This window comes from Pleurodeles waltl, chromosome 6 (genome assembly GCF_031143425.1).
Source record: "Pleurodeles waltl isolate 20211129_DDA chromosome 6, aPleWal1.hap1.20221129, whole genome shotgun sequence".
Lineage (NCBI taxonomy): Eukaryota > Metazoa > Chordata > Amphibia > Caudata > Salamandridae > Pleurodeles > Pleurodeles waltl.
The window spans coordinates 1,667,328,226-1,667,344,862 of record NC_090445.1 but is presented as its reverse complement, the minus strand read 5'-3'; the positions used below and the strand labels follow the sequence as shown (position 1 = coordinate 1,667,344,862).

At 49.3% G+C, this 16,637-nt stretch overlaps 1 protein-coding gene across 5 annotated transcripts in view; it reads left to right on the top strand.

Annotated features, from left to right (window-relative positions):
- Positions 1-16,637, top strand: part of KCNT1 (potassium sodium-activated channel subfamily T member 1) — a 1,355,573-nt gene that overhangs the window by 1,067,376 nt on the left and 271,560 nt on the right. The gene's annotated exons all lie outside the window — the stretch shown is intronic.

Here is a 16,637-nt window from a genome sequence, read left to right as displayed (position 1 = left end):
GCAAAGACATGGAACAAGTTACCCTTTCATGTATGGAGCACCCCATATCTTCCAGAGTTCTGAATTTCCCTGAAGACCTGGCAATTTGGCTATTCAAATGGACCCTGCCAGTGCCTGGATTTCCTCACTGGTGACAAGTAGCGCTCTTCAAATTTACTGATTGATTGATAGAAAATGGAATACACAAAAAATGTCTAGGAGTATGGCTGGAAACACGTGACCCTCCCAGTTTTCCAGAAATAACCTGGAAATCATTTGTGACCTTCAAAAAAGAGCCAGAAATGTCCACCTCCTGCAGTAAACTAGCAGGTGCAGATTTCTGACTTTTTTTTTAACAACAGCCCATAATGTAGATTTTCCTGGTAATGTATGAAGGAAATTCTTAATTTTATTAAAGATACGGAGGCGAGTATTATGCTTCTCTTTTCATTTATTTAAAATAGCAGCACGGTCAAAACTCCCAAGAGGCTAGGAACAATGGCCAATGGGAAACGACACAAAGACTACAATAATGCACCAATCAACGGCCAAAGCACCCTTGAAGTAGTTATCGTGCGCGCGAACAGCCCTCTTTTCTTGTGCAAGGGATCAAAAGGTAAAGAACATAGGAACAATAGATAAGATAATACAGGTATCCATTAAAACTGAAAAAAAATCCTTGTATAAAGTTCACAACTTGATGCAGCCGTTGCAGCAAAACCACAGATTCTGGAACAGCAATGTGGGGAAGAATCTGAGATGGCGTATTGCTCCGAATCTGGAGACGAAGAGTAGGAATATCCTTGCGATGAAGGTTGAGCAGAGGAGGATGAAGCTGTTAGGGAGGGAGAAAACAGAAGTGAAAAACAATGTGGTGGGAAAATACTCACCTCCATATCGTTAATACAATTAACAATTTCCTTCTAAATTACTAGGAAAATCTACATTTTATGGCAAGTAGGGAGGCTCATATTATGCTTGTTTAAAGTTTAAAGCGAATTAATCACAGATAAGGCAGCATGTTTAACAGGTTTACAGTAAAAAACTTTGAAAATATTATCATTAGACCAATCAGCCGATTAGAGAATGTCCTCTAGACGAGAACCGGCCCAAAAGGCTTTAGAAGCCGTGGCTCCTCTGGACAAATGAGCTCCAAAAGAAGAGGTGTCAATGCCAGCTAAAGACATAAACCACTTAACCAAACAAGCAAGGGCAGGAGAGGAAACTGGCTTATATGGTTTCTTAAAGGAAATAAGCAGCTGGGACGCTGAGGACGATCTCAAATCAGCTGTCTTTTGTTCATAAATCTTTAAACATTGTGCTACACATAGCTTAAAATGATCAGGAAAATAAGGATAAAACACTGTAGACAAATTAGTTTTTGTACGTCTATGAACTGAAAACAGGACACCTAAAGGAGTAAATTGGCGGGCAGTAAAATCGAGAGCTCTGACATCGGAAAGGCGTTTGATAGAAACTAAACATAGCAACATAGTAAGTTTGGCAGATAACATTTTTTATGAAAGAAGTGAATTATCAGGCCATGAAATAAAAAGGTTTAACACTAGGTTGACATCCCACACTGAACTATCCTTGGTAAAGGAGGATTAGAAAATGTTACTCCCTTTAAAAGTCGACAGACTAAAGGATGTTCTCCAACTGGTTTTCCGTTGATATACGGATGGGAAGAGAAAATAGCAGATCGATATAGGTTAATGGTGCGGTAGGACTTACCTTTGCTGGCTTCAGCCGCTAGGAAATTGACTATTGCAGATACATCTGCTGAAAGGGAATCAATGTGTTTTTCCAAGCACCAGATATCCCATAATGACCATGGGGATCTGTATGCTTTCTTAGTTCCTGGGGCCCACGAATGGCTGATGAAGTTTGAAGCTTCTTCCAAAATAAGCGGGACTGAAGAGGAATCCCTGAAATTTTCCAGGCTGAGAGTGTTAAGAGATTGTCGGTAATGAGGTTGTGAAGGAGACCTTGAGGATTGGAAAGCAAGTGAGGGAAAGCAGGGAGAAGGAAAGGAGGTTCCACTGAGAGTTCTAGGAGGGTGGGAAACCACACCTGAGACTGCCAGAAAGGAGCAATGAGAACTAGTACTGCCCCTTGGAGTCTGACTTGAGCCAGAAGTCTGCTGATCATAATAAAAGGAGGGAAAGCGTAGTTGAGGGAGGTTGACCGTCCTGAGAAAAAGCATCGGATGCTAAGGCCAATGGATCTGGACGCCAACTGAAGAATAGAGGGAGTTGGGCATTGAGACAGGAAGCAAATAGGTCTATTTTGAAGGGACCCCACATTCGATGGATAGAGTTGAAGATTTCTGGGTGGAGTTTCCAATCGCTCGAGTCCTGGAAATGACGCGAGTGCCAGTCCGCTACAGAGTTTAGGTTTCCTGGTAAATATTCTGCATGTACCGAGATTTTGTTTTGGAGGCAGAAATCCCCAAAACTCCTGGCTAGATCTGCCAAGGGTTTGGACTTGGTGCCTCCCAAGTGGTTGATGTAACGGACAGCAGAAATGTTGTCCAATCTGAGGAGAACAGAACAAGAGACTCTGGTGGTCATTACTACCCTGACGGTCGATGTTAAAGCGGCGGTAAAACCGCCGACAGGCCGGCGCAAAAAAAAATGGAATTACGACCGTTGCGGAAACCGCCAACATAGACAGCCACTTTAACACTCCGACCACCAAGGCGGTGCAAACAAACACCGCGGCGGTAACCGCCAACAGACAGGTGGAAGACAATGTAGCACCCACATTATTACAAGCCACCAATCTGCCACCTTTTCCGGGGCGGATACACCGAGAACAAAAACACGGCGGAAACAGGACTTGGAAGGGAAAAAACTCACCTCTACACATCCCACGAGGAACCAGGACGCCATGGAACCGGAACTTCAGATACTGCCAGCCCTTATCTTCCTGCTCCTCTACCAGGAGCACGAACGCCGGCGGAGAAGACCACAGTGAGTACTGCACCTACGACACAGGGGAGGGGGAGGGGAAGAAACAGTGACACACACACGCAACACTCCCACCCCCACCCTCCCCCACGACAACACACAGACTAATACATCATGATACATCACAGTTGCACCCCCAACCCCCCTGGAAGAATGCAAGGACAAAAGGAAATGAGTTGAATGATTGTAATATATATGAAGACAGTAATCAAAAATATATACATATATTAAGATATTCACACTATAAACAAATATATACACCAAGAATACTAGTCCAAGGTACTCCCCTATCATAGTCCGTGGACCACTGGGCCCAAAAGGCATGGGCGAGGCCCACACTCAATACCCGAACAAGACGGAGAGAACACTGCAGGGACATCAGATAGAAATAAAACAGGCACCTCACTGGGAAGGGAAGGCGGGGCACCTCAGTCAGATGAGTGCACGTCGGCAGATCCACGAGGGGGCTCCACGCCCACTTCAATCCTGGGGAGTGCAAAGCCACAGTCTCTCAAGTCTCTCCAGTGGGTGGTTTGCCCACTGCTTTATCCTGGGGAGTGCAAAGCCACAGTCTCACAAGTCTCTCCAGTGGGTGGGTTGCCCACTGCCTTATCCTGGGGAGTGCAAAGCCACAGTCTCTCAAGTCTCTCCAGTGGGTGGGTTGCCCACTGCTTTATCCTGGGGAGTGCAAAGCCACAGTCTCTCAAGTCTCTCCAGTGGGTGGGTTGCCCACTGCTTTGTCTAGGGGAGTGCAAAGCCACAGTCTCACAAGGCTCTCCAGTGGGTGGGTTGCCCACTGCTTTGTCCTGGGGAGTGCAAAGCCACAGTCTCTCAAGTCTCTCCAGTGGGTGGGTTGCCCACTGATTTATCCTGGGGAGTGCAAAGCCACAGTCTCTCAAGTGGATAACAGTCTCCACTGGTTCTGGAGGGCGTTTTGTGCCCAGAGTGCCTCATCCTGCCGAGGACTGAGGCAGTGGATGTATCTCTCCACAGGTTCTGGAGGGCGCTTTGTGCCCAGAGTGCGTCATCCTGCCCGTGGTGGCCTCAGTAGCGTCGGAAGCTATGGCGCTCATTGGCCTGTGGTGCTGCTATCGGTGGTGTCCTGGGCAGCGGGGATGGTGGCGGCGGTGTCCTGGGCAGCAGTGCTGCAGGCGGCGGTATCCTGGGCAGCGGGGATGGTGGGGGCGGTGTCCTGGGCAGCGGGGATGGTGGCGGCGGTGTCCTGGGCTGTGGTGCTGCTGGCGGCGGTGTCCTGGGCAGCGGGGATGGTGGCGGCGGTGTCCTGGGCAGCGGTGCTGCTGGCAGCGATGTCCTGGGCAGCGGTGCTGCTGGCAGTCTTGTCCACCGTGCAGATCTTCCCAGACTTGCTGGTTTTACTGTGCCCCTTCCCCACCTTGGATGGTGGCGCAGCTGTCTCCACACCCCCAACTGTACGCCTTGGAGCAGCTTTGGTGGCTGGTTTCTTCCCCCTCTCCCGCCGGGCACTGGCCATCTTTTTATGCTTTACAGGTGGGGGACTGTCCGTGCTCTGGCTCCTTGCCACACTAGCTGCCCTGCTGCCTGGTGCACTCCCGAAGCTGGTTACTACTGGCACCACTGGTCCCTCAGATGTTGTGGCTGAGGTGCTGGGTTGGGACCTTGAGAGTCGGGCCCTAGGAGACTGAAGGGGTGGGGGAGGTGAGGGAAAGAGGTCAAGGTTGGACAGGAAAAGTTTCTTAGGAACACTGGGACGGGTAGATGGAGGGGGTTTGGGAGGTGTACGTTTGGTGACTTTGGGTGAAGGTGCATGGGCTGGAGGCTGTCGTGAGGTGGATGGCTGTTGGGTGGGTGTGTGGCTGTGTTTGTGTACTTTGGGAGGGGGCCTCACAGACACACTGGGAGAGGACACAGGGGACGTGTGAATGGTAGTGGGGGTGGTGAGTGCACGTGAGCGGGGTGTGGTGGTGGGTGTGTTGGTGATGGAGGTAGTGGCTGAGGATGTAGTGCATGCAGGTGTGAGTGGAGACGAGACAGGGAGGGAGGAGGGAGACGAGGAGGAGGGGGACACGGTGGAAGCAGTGGATGTTGGTGTGTCTGCATGTGATGCTTGCGTGAGTGCCTGTGGGATGTGTGGTGCTTATGTTTGCCTGAGCTTCCCTTGTGTGCATGCTGGTCTGATGGTGTGCTTGGGATAGGCTGAGGTACAGGGGTTTGGGTCTGGGTGGATGGAGTTGGAGGGGGAGGCTAGAGACAGGGACAATGGCTGCCATCAGTGCTGAGGCCAGAGTCTGAAAAGCTTGCTGATGGGCTGCCTGACCAGAGTGAATGCCCTCCAGGTATGCATTGGTTTGTTGCAACTGCCTCTCTACACCCTGGATGGCATTCAAAATAGTAGACTGCCCAACAGTGAGGGACCTGAGGAGGTCAATGGCCTCCTCATTGAGGGCAGCAGGGGTGACAGGGGCAGGGGCTGAGGTGCCTGGGGCGAAGGTGATGCCCACCCTCCTGGGTGAGGGGGCACGGGGCAAACGCTGAGGGGCTGCTGGGAGGGCGGTGCTGGTAGGGGGGGTGGTGGCTGTACCTGTAGATGCGGTGGGCACAGAGGGGCCCGCCACCTCAAGGGAGCTCCCATCAGAGGAGGAGTCCGTATCGCTGGTGTCAGCTCCTGTCCCCGCTGTGGAGCTCCCCTAGCCCTCCGCCCCACTGGTAAATTCTGACTCCGTAGTGTCGCCCTCCAGGGCCATGTGGGATGCAGCTCCCCTCTGCTCCGGTGCCACTGCTCCTCCGCCTGATGATGCTAATGCACACAAGAACAGGGAGACCACAAAAAGGGGGGGGAAGACAGAAGAAAGACATGTTAAGTGCATGCAATACCGCTACCGTTGGCGGACACTACAGACACAGAAGCCCCCTGCACTACGCCGCGCACTTGGAGTTCCCTATTCAATCCCAGGGACATGGGTTACAAGGCTATGCCCGATTGCTGGACACATGGATGTCACAGGAGCCTGACTAGGTGTAGTTGGCACTGTACATAGGTGGGGTGGGGCCTGCCTTAAGAAGGGTCCTTGCCTACTAAACTCGCCCTGGCCTAGGGGAACCCACATCCCACTTCCCCCACCCAGACACCTACAATGCGCGCTGAATCAGCAGAATGAGAGTGTACTCACCCCCTTGTGTCTGCTGTGATGCCCTCAAGCGCCCATTCAAGTCTGGGTACGCCACCGCCAGGATCCTGAACATCAGGGGGGTCATGGTGCGACGGGCACCCCTCCCACGTTGGGAAGCCATCCCCAGCTGGGCCTCCGGCATCTTCTTGCTCCAGCGGGGAATGTCCTCCCATCTTTTCCAGCAGTGGGTGCTCCGTCTGTGGTAGACCCCCAGGGTCCGGACTTCCTTGGCGATGGCACGCCAAATGTCCTTCTTCTGGTGGGCGCTGACCTACAGGAATAGTACAGGGGAAAAAGATAAGTTATTACCGTCCGCACCGTCACAGTCATTGGCCCGCATCCGTTCCCTTGCAATGACGCACATGCACTCACTGTTGTTTCATGCACGCCTCATTCTCACCCCCCCCCATCTTTCATCCACACCACTCCACACAGGCATTGCTTATACAGCATGCTCACAGTGTACTTACCTGTTTGTCTGGAGGACCGTAGAGTAGCGTGTACTGGGGGAGGACCCCATCCACGAGTTTCTCCAACTCCTCCGTGCTGAAGACAGGGGCCCTTTCCCCAGACACACGAGCCATTGTCTCTTCTTGACTGAGGTCACAGCAGCACTTGCAGTGTAGGTCCTCTCCTGTCGAAGATCAGGTATCAAGTGATTGAACAGAGAGAAAATGGTAGTCACGTCCGCGGCGGTGCATACCGTCACCGCCGGCGTACATCGTCATTGGCTCCTGGGACCCATAGGGTCCAATGTTAACCAAAGCAGGATTGCGCCGCGGTCTTTGACCGCCTACCGCGACGGTATACAACGCCAGCGCAGTTACCTCATATCCCCTTGTGCCACATTACAGGTCAGGCAGCCGCCATTTCAGGGGGCCACATGGCATTAATTTTAAATGCGTCACACATATCTAGGCCTTGCCTAAACACTCATATAGGCATATGTCGATTTGCTAATATTTCTGAGTATGCTGTGTTTACGTACCTCAGAGTTGGTTGACTCTCTGCTCGCTGTTCTCCTCCATAGGCACCGTCCGCTGGGGCATGTGAGGAGATGGCAGCATCCTCCGGTGTACAGACCGCTGGTGGACCTGTCGACAATGGAGGAGCGACATGTGATCATCACCTACAGACTTGATCGTGCCACAATCCAGGAACTGTGTGTCCAGTTGGAGCCAGACCTGATGTCGGCTATCCGCCATCCCACAGGAATCCCCCCTCAAGTGCAGGTGCTGTCAGTACTCCATTTCCTAGCAAGTGGGTCATTTCAAACTACAGTGGCCATTGCATCAGGGATGTCCCAGCCTATTTTTTCCAAGGTGTTGTCCAGAGTGTTGTCTGGCCTGCTGAAACACATACGGAGCTACATGGTTTTCCCTCAGGTGGAGGATTTGCCTACAGTAAAAGGTGATTTCTATGCCATGGTACATATCCCCAACATCATAGGTGCCATTGATGGGACACATGTGGCCTTGGTCCCCCCACGCAGGAGTGAACAGGTGTACAGAAACCGGATGAGTTACCATTCGATGAATGTGCAGATGGTGTGTTTGGCAGACCAGTACATCTCCCATGTGAACGCCAAATTCCCAGGTTCAGTGCATGACGCTTACATTTTGAGAAATAGCAGCATCCCTTATGTGATGGGGCAACTCCAGAGGCACCGTGTGTGGCTATTAGGTGAGGACATGGACCCAATACGGTGTGAATAGGTGTCTGGGGTTGTCCCTAAGGGTTAGTGTGTGTCTAACAGTTGTCCCTCGACATTTGCAGGTGACTCTGGCTACCCCAACCTGTCATGGCTACTGACCCCAGTGAGGAATCCCAGGACAAGGGCAGAGGAACGCTACAATGAGGCCCATGGGCGAACTAGGAGGGTTATAGAGGGGACGTTCGGCCTCCTGAAGGCCAGGTTCCGGTGCCTCCATATGACAGGTGGTTCCCTATTCTACTCACCAAAGAAGGTGTGCCAGATCATCGTGGCCTGCTGTATGCTTCACAACTTGGCTTTGCGATGACAGGTGCCTTTTCTGCAGGAGGATGGTCCAGATGGAGGTGTTGTGGCAGCTGTGGAGCCTGTGGACAGTGAAGACGAGGAGGCAGAAGAAGAGGACACAGACAACAGGAACACGGTGATCCTGCAATACTTCCAGTGAGACACAGGTAAGAAGACAACACAGCCTGCTACATCTGATTAAATTCTAATACCTCTCATCTGTCTATCATTTTCACCCAGTGTATGGTCACTGAGTTGTCACTTTCCCTTACGATTTCACAGATGTGGGTCCCACTGTGTGACATCTGCTTTGTTTCCGCATGGACTAGTGCTGTGTGACATAGGTATGTTGACATTACATTTGATATAGCATTTTGCCACTGTTATTGCAAATACAGATTTTCGAAAGCGCACACTGACTCCAGATTGTTTTGTCATTGAAGGGTGTTTATTTGAGTGCTCAATAGTGGAGGGGGTTGTAAAATGGTCAGAGGTGATGGTGGAGGAATGTCCATGGCAGAGTCCAGTCTATTAGTCTCACAGGTGCATTGTCCAAAGGGGCATAGGAAGTGGAGCTGGGGCAGTTTAAGTATGGACAGGGTGACAAAGTGGGACAGAAGGATGACAATCAGGGTGGTCTCATTTCTTGTCGGGGTCTTGGCATTGTTCTCTGTCTTTGTCCTGGATCTCAGGGACCGTTTGCAGGGTGGTTCTCCATCTGCAGGGGGTGGGGTGCTGGTGTGGTGGTCCTGTGGCGGTTCCTCCTGTCCACTAGCGCCGGCGGAGGTGGTGGGCAGTTCATCGTCCAGGCTAGTGTCAGGGGCCACATTGTCCCTCCTGGTGTTGACGAGTTCCTTCAGCACCTCTACAATGGTGCCCAGGGTGGAATTGATGGATTTGAGTTCCTCCCTGAAGCCCAAATACCGTTCCTCCTGCAGCCGCTGGGTCTCCTGAAACTTGGCCAGTACCGTTGCCATTGCCTCCTGGGAATGGTGGTAGGCTCCCATGATGTTGGAGAGGGCCTCGTGGAGAGTAGGTTCCCTGGGCCTGTCCTCCCCCGTCGCACAGCAGCCCTCCCAGTTCCCCTGTGTTCCTGGGCCTCTGTCCCCTGAACCGTGTGCCCACTACCACTGCCCCCAGGTCCCTGGTGTTATTGGGGTGGTGGGTTAGCCTGGGTTCCCTGTAGTGGTGGACACACTGCTGATTGACGTGTCCTGGGGACAGAGGTATGGCCCGCTGGGTGGGTGCTGTGCTGGTGTTTCCGGAGGGGGCAATCTCTGTAGTGGCCTGTGCAGTGTGAGGGGAACCGACGGTCCCGAGGTCCCAGATGAGCCGGGCTGGTCATCTAGATCCAGTTGGACAGAGCTGCTGTCATCACTGTGGGCCTCTTCTGTGTGTGGAGTGGACATATCTGGACCCTCCTGTCCGGTGAAGTTGGGGAAGGGTCCTTCAGGGGTGTAAAGGCATGATTATTGCATCTGTGTGTGCCATGGTGTGCAATGGGTGGGTGACCGTGTACCCCAGTGCTTGCATTCCTGCGTAGGACCTTGTGTGATAATGGTTTAGGGGGGTGTATGGGTATGTGTAGTGGCCATGCATTGGTGATGGGTGTCCATGCTTTAGTGTTGCATGCAGGGCTTGGTGTTGGGATGGGTGGTTTGTGAAATTGGGACATACATAAGGAGTTGGAGTGATGGGGGTGTGGGCGAGGTTGGGGGTATGTGATAGCATGCAGGTGGGTGGGGGATGTAATAGTTAAAATTTGACTTACCAGAGTCCATTCCTCCAGCTACTCCTGCAAGGCCCTCAGGATGCAGTATAGCCAAGACCTGCTCCTCCCATGTTGTTAGTTGTGGGGGAGGAGGTGGGGGTCCGCCGCCAGTCCTCTGTACCGCGATGTGGTACACGGAGACCACGGAACGCACCTTCCCCGTTCCACCTCTTCTTGATGTCATCCCTAGTTCTTGGGTGCTGTCCCACTGCGTTGACCCTGTCCATGATTCTGCGCTGTAGCTCCATCTTCCTAGCTATGGTGGTGTGCTGCACCTGTGAACCGAATAGCTGTGGTTCTACCCGGATGATTTCCTCCACCAGGACCCTGAGCTCCTCCTCAGAGAACCTGGGGTGTCTTTGCTGTGCCATGGGGTGGTGTGGGTGATGTGTGGGGTGGTGTGTGTTGTGATGTGTGGGGTGATATTTAGAGGTGTGTGGTGTTCTGTGCGTAGATATTGTGTGAGTGATGGTGTTGAGTGCCTGTGGATGCTAGTTTGTAGATGGTGGTGTCTCTCTCTGGCCCTCAGTCGTAATTGTTGTTGTAAGGGTTTGTGGGTGATGTGGGTGTGTGTTTTATATTGTATTGGATGTGTGGGAGTGGTGTGTGTATGTGTATCAGGTGTGTGTATTTGGAATTGTCCAATGTGGATGTGTTTTGTAAATGTGTGTGTATTTTGAGCGCTGCGGTGTGTACCGCCAATGGAATACCGCAGTTGAAAGACCGCCGCGTGGATTCGTGGGTCGTGATAGTGTGGGCGTATTCCTGTTGGCGTGATGGTGGAGGTTTTGTTATCGCCACTTTATCACTGACCTTTGGTGTGGCGGACTTGTGTGGGTGTCTGGATTTTGGCGGATTCCGAGCTGTCGGTCATAATGACTGTGGCGGAATTCCGCAGCGGTGTGTTGGCGGTGTTCTGCACGGCAGTAAGCGGCTTTTACCGCCATTGTTGTAATGACCCCCTCTGTCTTTTGCCAGGCTTCTGATCGCAAAGGAGCCGGCAAGCATCTCTAAACAATTGATATGCAACTTGGACTCCTCTATTGACCATGTACCCCAGTCGCAATTGGGCCACACCGGGCCCCCCAACCCGAAAGACTTGTGTCCAATTCCAAGACAAGATCTGGGGCTGATGCAAAAATGGTTCTTCCATTCCAAGCGTCTAAATGGTCTAGCCACCACTGTAACTCTATTTGAGATTCTTGATCTAGGGAAATGACATCTGAATAAGCGAGGCCTTTCTGAAGATGTCGAATCTTGAGCCTTTGAAGAGCTCGATAATGAAGGGATCCCGGAAAAATAGTCTGAATGGTAGAGGAGAGTAGGCCTACCATTCTTGCTAAAGTTCTGAGAGAGATTTGGGCTGATCGTAAAATCTGAAGTATTTCTGATTTGATGGATTTTACCTTTGAAAAGGTAAGTGAAGAGGTGCAGAGAAAGAGTCTACGTAGAAGCCTAAAAATGCTATCTGTTGTAGTGGGATTAAGGCAGACTTTTCTGGGTTGATGACGAACCCGAGATCTGAGAGAAGAGAACAAGTTAATTGGATTTGAAATTGAATGGAGGAAAGACTTTGATTCATGATGAGAATGTCATCTAAGTAAATAATCAGTCTTGTACCTTGAGCCCTGAGATGGGCTACAACTGGTTTCATGAGTTTGGTAAAACACCATGTAGCGGAAGAAAGACCGAAAGGCAGAGAGGAAAACTGACAAAACTGATCCAGCCATTCGAATTGTCAGAATTTTCTGGACTGTGGGTTAATTGAAATGGTAAGATACGCATCCTGAAGATCTAGACAAACCATCCAATCTTCTTGTAAAAGAGAGTCTAAGAGATGCAAAATAGTCTCCATCTTGAAGTGCCTGTAGACAACAAAGTGATTGAATTGTTTTAGGTTGATGACTGGTCGCATCTTTTTGTTTTTCTTCTGGACAAGGAAGGCAGAGCTGAGAAACCCGGATGGGTCCAGAGAACAAGGGACGACTGCTTGTTTTGGGGGAAGAGCCTGAAGCTCCAATGAGATCAAGTTTGTCATTTCTGCAGAAAAAGATGGGGGATGAGGAAGCACTGCTTGAAAGGGCTCTGAATAGAGTTCTATAACGTAACCCCGAACAGTGTTTAAAACCCATGGATCCAAAGTTATAGCCTGCCACTTTGGAAGAAAATACTTTAGACGGCCTCTTACAAAAGGAAGGCCAGAAGGATGACTTACCTGCTTGTGAGGTTTATTTGGAACCTCTGTTGCCTCTGCCACGATATCCATGGCTTCTCTGCGGGTAGAATTGTGGACGATATTCCTGGTACGAGGCTTGGTAGGTGGCTCGGGAACCTTGGGTATTATATGGACAGCCGGCAAAGCAGTTCCTACCTCTGCCGGCCCTGGCGAAAACCCATCCAGAAAACATTTTCCTCAAGGACTGTTGGGCTTTGTCCAGAGATGCAAAGGTGGCCACGTACTTACTAAGTTCCTTAATAAAGGAATCCCCAAAGAGCATGCCTTCGGCCTTGATACCTGGGTCAGAGACCGCTAAGTTAACCAACTTAGGATCCAATTTTAGAAGGAGTCCCTTCCTACGCTTGTGCGTTATTGCGGCATTAGCGTTGCCTATGAGGCAGACAGCCCGTTGGACCCATAGAGATAGTTCCTTTGGATTCACTGCAGCCTGTTCCAACTAGCGGATTCTGCCAAGTCAAAAATATGTGTCAATGGGCCCACCACATCCAAAAGTTTATCTTGATAAGTGGACCAGGCCTTGTCCACTCCCTTACGTGAGTCTTTTCCAAATTTAGTGAAAAAAGTGAGCAAAGAAGGGTCAATAGATGGGGTAGAAGAAATTTTAGAGTGAAGGGATGGGCGAGGGCATTCAGAGCGTAACTTTGCTCTAGGTTGTTTATCCAGCGGAGTTCGCAAACATGAGGCAACGTAGTCTCCAACATGTTCGACTGGAAACCATTCGGTTGATTGAGGGTGATGTATTTCACTAGGATCAAACATAGGGACTCCTTGAGAGTCAGAAATTGTGTCAGAATTGGAGGAGGAGAGTTTGGACTTTTTTGGAGGAGGAGCATTGAAAGGATCATCATTGTCCATGTCGGATTTGTCAGCCTCCAAGGCTGCATCACCCATCTCATCGTCTGTGTCCAGAATTTTAGATATAACTATAGGGGAAGAAATATGTTTCGTTTTCATGGAAAATTTAGAAGACGATTTAGTAGTAGAAATCCCCTCCCTTAAGGGAGGCCTGTGAGGAGCCACGTCCTCTGCCTTGTGTGAGGAAGACTCACCAATCAACAGTGCCATTTTTGAAGAATTTTTGGGGAGAGGGCGCTTTCTGCTATCCCCCGCAGATTGGGCCAAAATCGTCTTGGACACAAGATTTAAAACTGATTTCTCGATATTTTTTGTCAATTTATTCATTGATGCAGAAACTGCCTGTTCCACAGAAACTTGAATAAAGTCATTCAAGGAATCATTAATCATTTCTTCCTCCTCATTTTGATTAATAGCTATGGGAGAGCTATCAATTTCCATAATAAAAATGCTTTATAGAGAAAGAGGTAGCATAAACCAGCAAATAAAGGATTAAAAACTGCAGAGATGGGGAAACTCCGCCTATGGGCGGGGAAAAGAGGAGTGGCGGTGACCGGAGGAAGGGAAAACCTTCTTCAACAAGGAAAAACGAGCCTCGTAGAAGCGGTGAGCAAAAACAGCTGACAGGGAGCCAGGCGCTTAACCGAAGTTAAGGAAATGCAGCGTTCGCCTCAACCGTCGTCGTTCCAATGAGGTGACGCGAGGTGAGGGGAACGCTGGGAGAACAGCTGAGAGATGCGTGAGCCGGGCGCGAAGGGGAAAACCTAGGCGTGCGGCTACAAGCTGTCTAGAGGGAGCATGTGAGTGAACCAGCGCGTTATGTGAACACACGTAATAAAAATACATTAAAAGAAGAGCATTAAACAAATAAACTTATTCTGAAGCGTACTTATCTTGACCGTGAGCAGCAAGAAAAGAGGGCTGTTCACGCGCAAGATAACTACTTCAAGGGTGCTTTGACCGTTGATTGGTGCATTAATGTAGTCTTTGTGTCGTTTCCCATTGGCTGTTGTTCCTAGCCTCTTGGGATTTGTAGTTTTGACCGCGCTGCTATTTTAAATAAATGAAAAGAGAAGCATAATATGAGCCTCCGTTCTTGCCATAAAATGTGTAATTGTTAACCTATGTGGACAGCTTGAAAATATGGCATGAATCCTGCCCGATGCTGGACATTCCTCTGCTTTGACTTCCTTAAATGTATTTGCTTCCCAGCAAAAATATTCTAGTGAAACGTCAGAAAATATTATCAGATTGCAGCCCTTTGCTAGTAACGGCCGAGCACATTCCCTGTTACTTCACATGCATAACACATATTCCTAACTGTGCTCTCGCACCATTGAGCTAGCGCCTCTAACAATTTATCGAACGACGAGAAAATATGCGCTGACATTTGAAAAAAATCGTTTGCCTAATCATATTTATGTACTGTAATTTTTGATTTCCATCTGGTCGCACTAAAGCAGTTTATTTTTTATGGCCTGACAGAGAGCGGGGCACTGTAGTTTATGGAGCGCGTGACGTTTGCATAACTCCCACCGGGGACCCATGAAAAGAGCTGCCGAGAATGTCGGCAGGCGCGCACCGACGCCATCCAAGGTAGCAGCTTATATATTAAATGGATCCATCGTGCCCTGTCAGCGCGTGACGCCAGGAGGGGGCGCGAGAAGCTGCCTTTATCACATCCCCGACATTCCCTAAACGGAGTGGGCAGACTGCAGTGGAGCGCGTTATTTACATCAATATAGCTACTTCCTCCTTAGGGTCCTCGCCTGTGCCAATCAAGAACATTTGACATAGCAGCAGATGTGCTCTTGTTTGAATCATGAGAGCCTCCTCATACAAAGAGCCTGCTAGTTCTATTATTTTCTATAAAACATGTATGAGCACTTAAGAGCTTGTTTTGATTTAAATGTTCTAATCAAAATACATTGGAATGAACACATCAGAACACACTCCCTCCATCTTTGACTCTGCCTGCTCCACAGGCACCCATGGTCTTTTCAGCAAACTATGGAACTGAAACCAGTCGGCGTGCTTCACATAAACAGGAGCAAGAGTACAGCCGTGTCACGTGACTCCTCCTGAATATACTTTTACATCTTTTTTCTAATTCACAAGCTGGTGTATTAATAGTATGTCTTGATGTCATGTGCAGGTTTCCAGGCGAACTATTTGTTCCTGTGGTGAGACTTGTTGTTTTTGGCTGCCTGTTTCCTGCTGCCCCCTTTCCCTTGTGTGGTGTTGTACATAATGTTCAATTTCTTACACTGGAAGGCTCTCTAATGTGCAAAGGCACGTTTTTGCGACCATTCACAAGCTTGGATGAGAAACACTGGGGCATATTTACGAGAAACTTCTGCTTCATAGATGATGCGCCACTTTATTGCGCCCCCTAACACTCCCAGGTGTGAGCTGTATTTACAATATGGCGCACGTTAGGCCAATAGTGTAAAACATGTTTATGCTATTGCAGTGCTTTGGTGGATTAGTGCCACAAATGATGGAGCTAGTTTACCAAAGTAAAGGGAGCCCCATTGAAAACAGGGGTTAAAAATGATGCAAAAAATGGCACAGTGTAATCTTGCAAATTTCACTGCGCCATTTTTCTGGTCCTCCTAATGGGGGGACGCCCCCTTTGCATACATTATGCCTGACGCAGGCACGATGGGGCGCAAGGGGTTACAAAGTGGCACGCTTTGTAAATATGACATGCAAAAATGCCTCCTTAACGCCACATTAGTGTAAAAAAATGGACACTAATGTGGCGCAAGGGGCTTGTTAATATGCCACCTTGTGCCTTGTCCTGCCCACAGGACACCCCTTGCATGAGATATAATGATGTGAATATCTCAGTGCTTGTGACTGAAACAGGGAAATAGTCAATAGTAAAAACATTTACATCTGCCAGAACATTTGAGAATTCCTGACAGGCTTAAATGAAGCCATTTTCAGTAGTAAAAATACCTTTGTAGCAGAAAAAATCCTTTGTGAATTGGGCACAACATATTTCCATGTTGAAGGGGAATCTTTCTTTAAAAGCTTACCTTGTTTCGAAAGGCAATTTTTAAGCAATGCCTGCTGTTTTCATAGATGCTGCAATTTTTTAAAGCACAGTGTTGGAAATTGGATTTCTGATTGAGGGGAATAAAACCCTACTCAAGCAGGAATCACACTTTATGCATGGATGAAACATAAGCAAGTCCTAAATTAACCTGTGCTTAACCATCTTGTAGCTTGCCACAAAGCAGTCAGGCTCAACTTAGAAGAGATGTGTAAGGTAGTTATGCACCACTTCCAACAAGAAATAAAGTCAAAACCTAACACTAGAAACATTCCTCAGCCTATTTAGAAAAATGTAATACATTATTTGACACCAAAACAACAACTAACCCCATCCTCGCATGAAGATGATACATGAGCAGTCCCGTCTTTGCTGATCAGGACCAGTTCTGGGGGTAGCTTCCCTCTGCTACTAGGTTTTCTGTCAGCCGGATGGGGCAGGGGCAAAAGGTGGTCTAGTCCATATAAAGAAAAATCTCATTGAACATATGCAATGGCATTTCTCCATGCTAAACTGGGCAGTATGTACAACTGTGTATGCCCATGTGCTTCCAGAGAGTCCCGGTTGTTGCCTTACGAACATTTTCTAAGCTTTTACCTGGAAACACGTGAA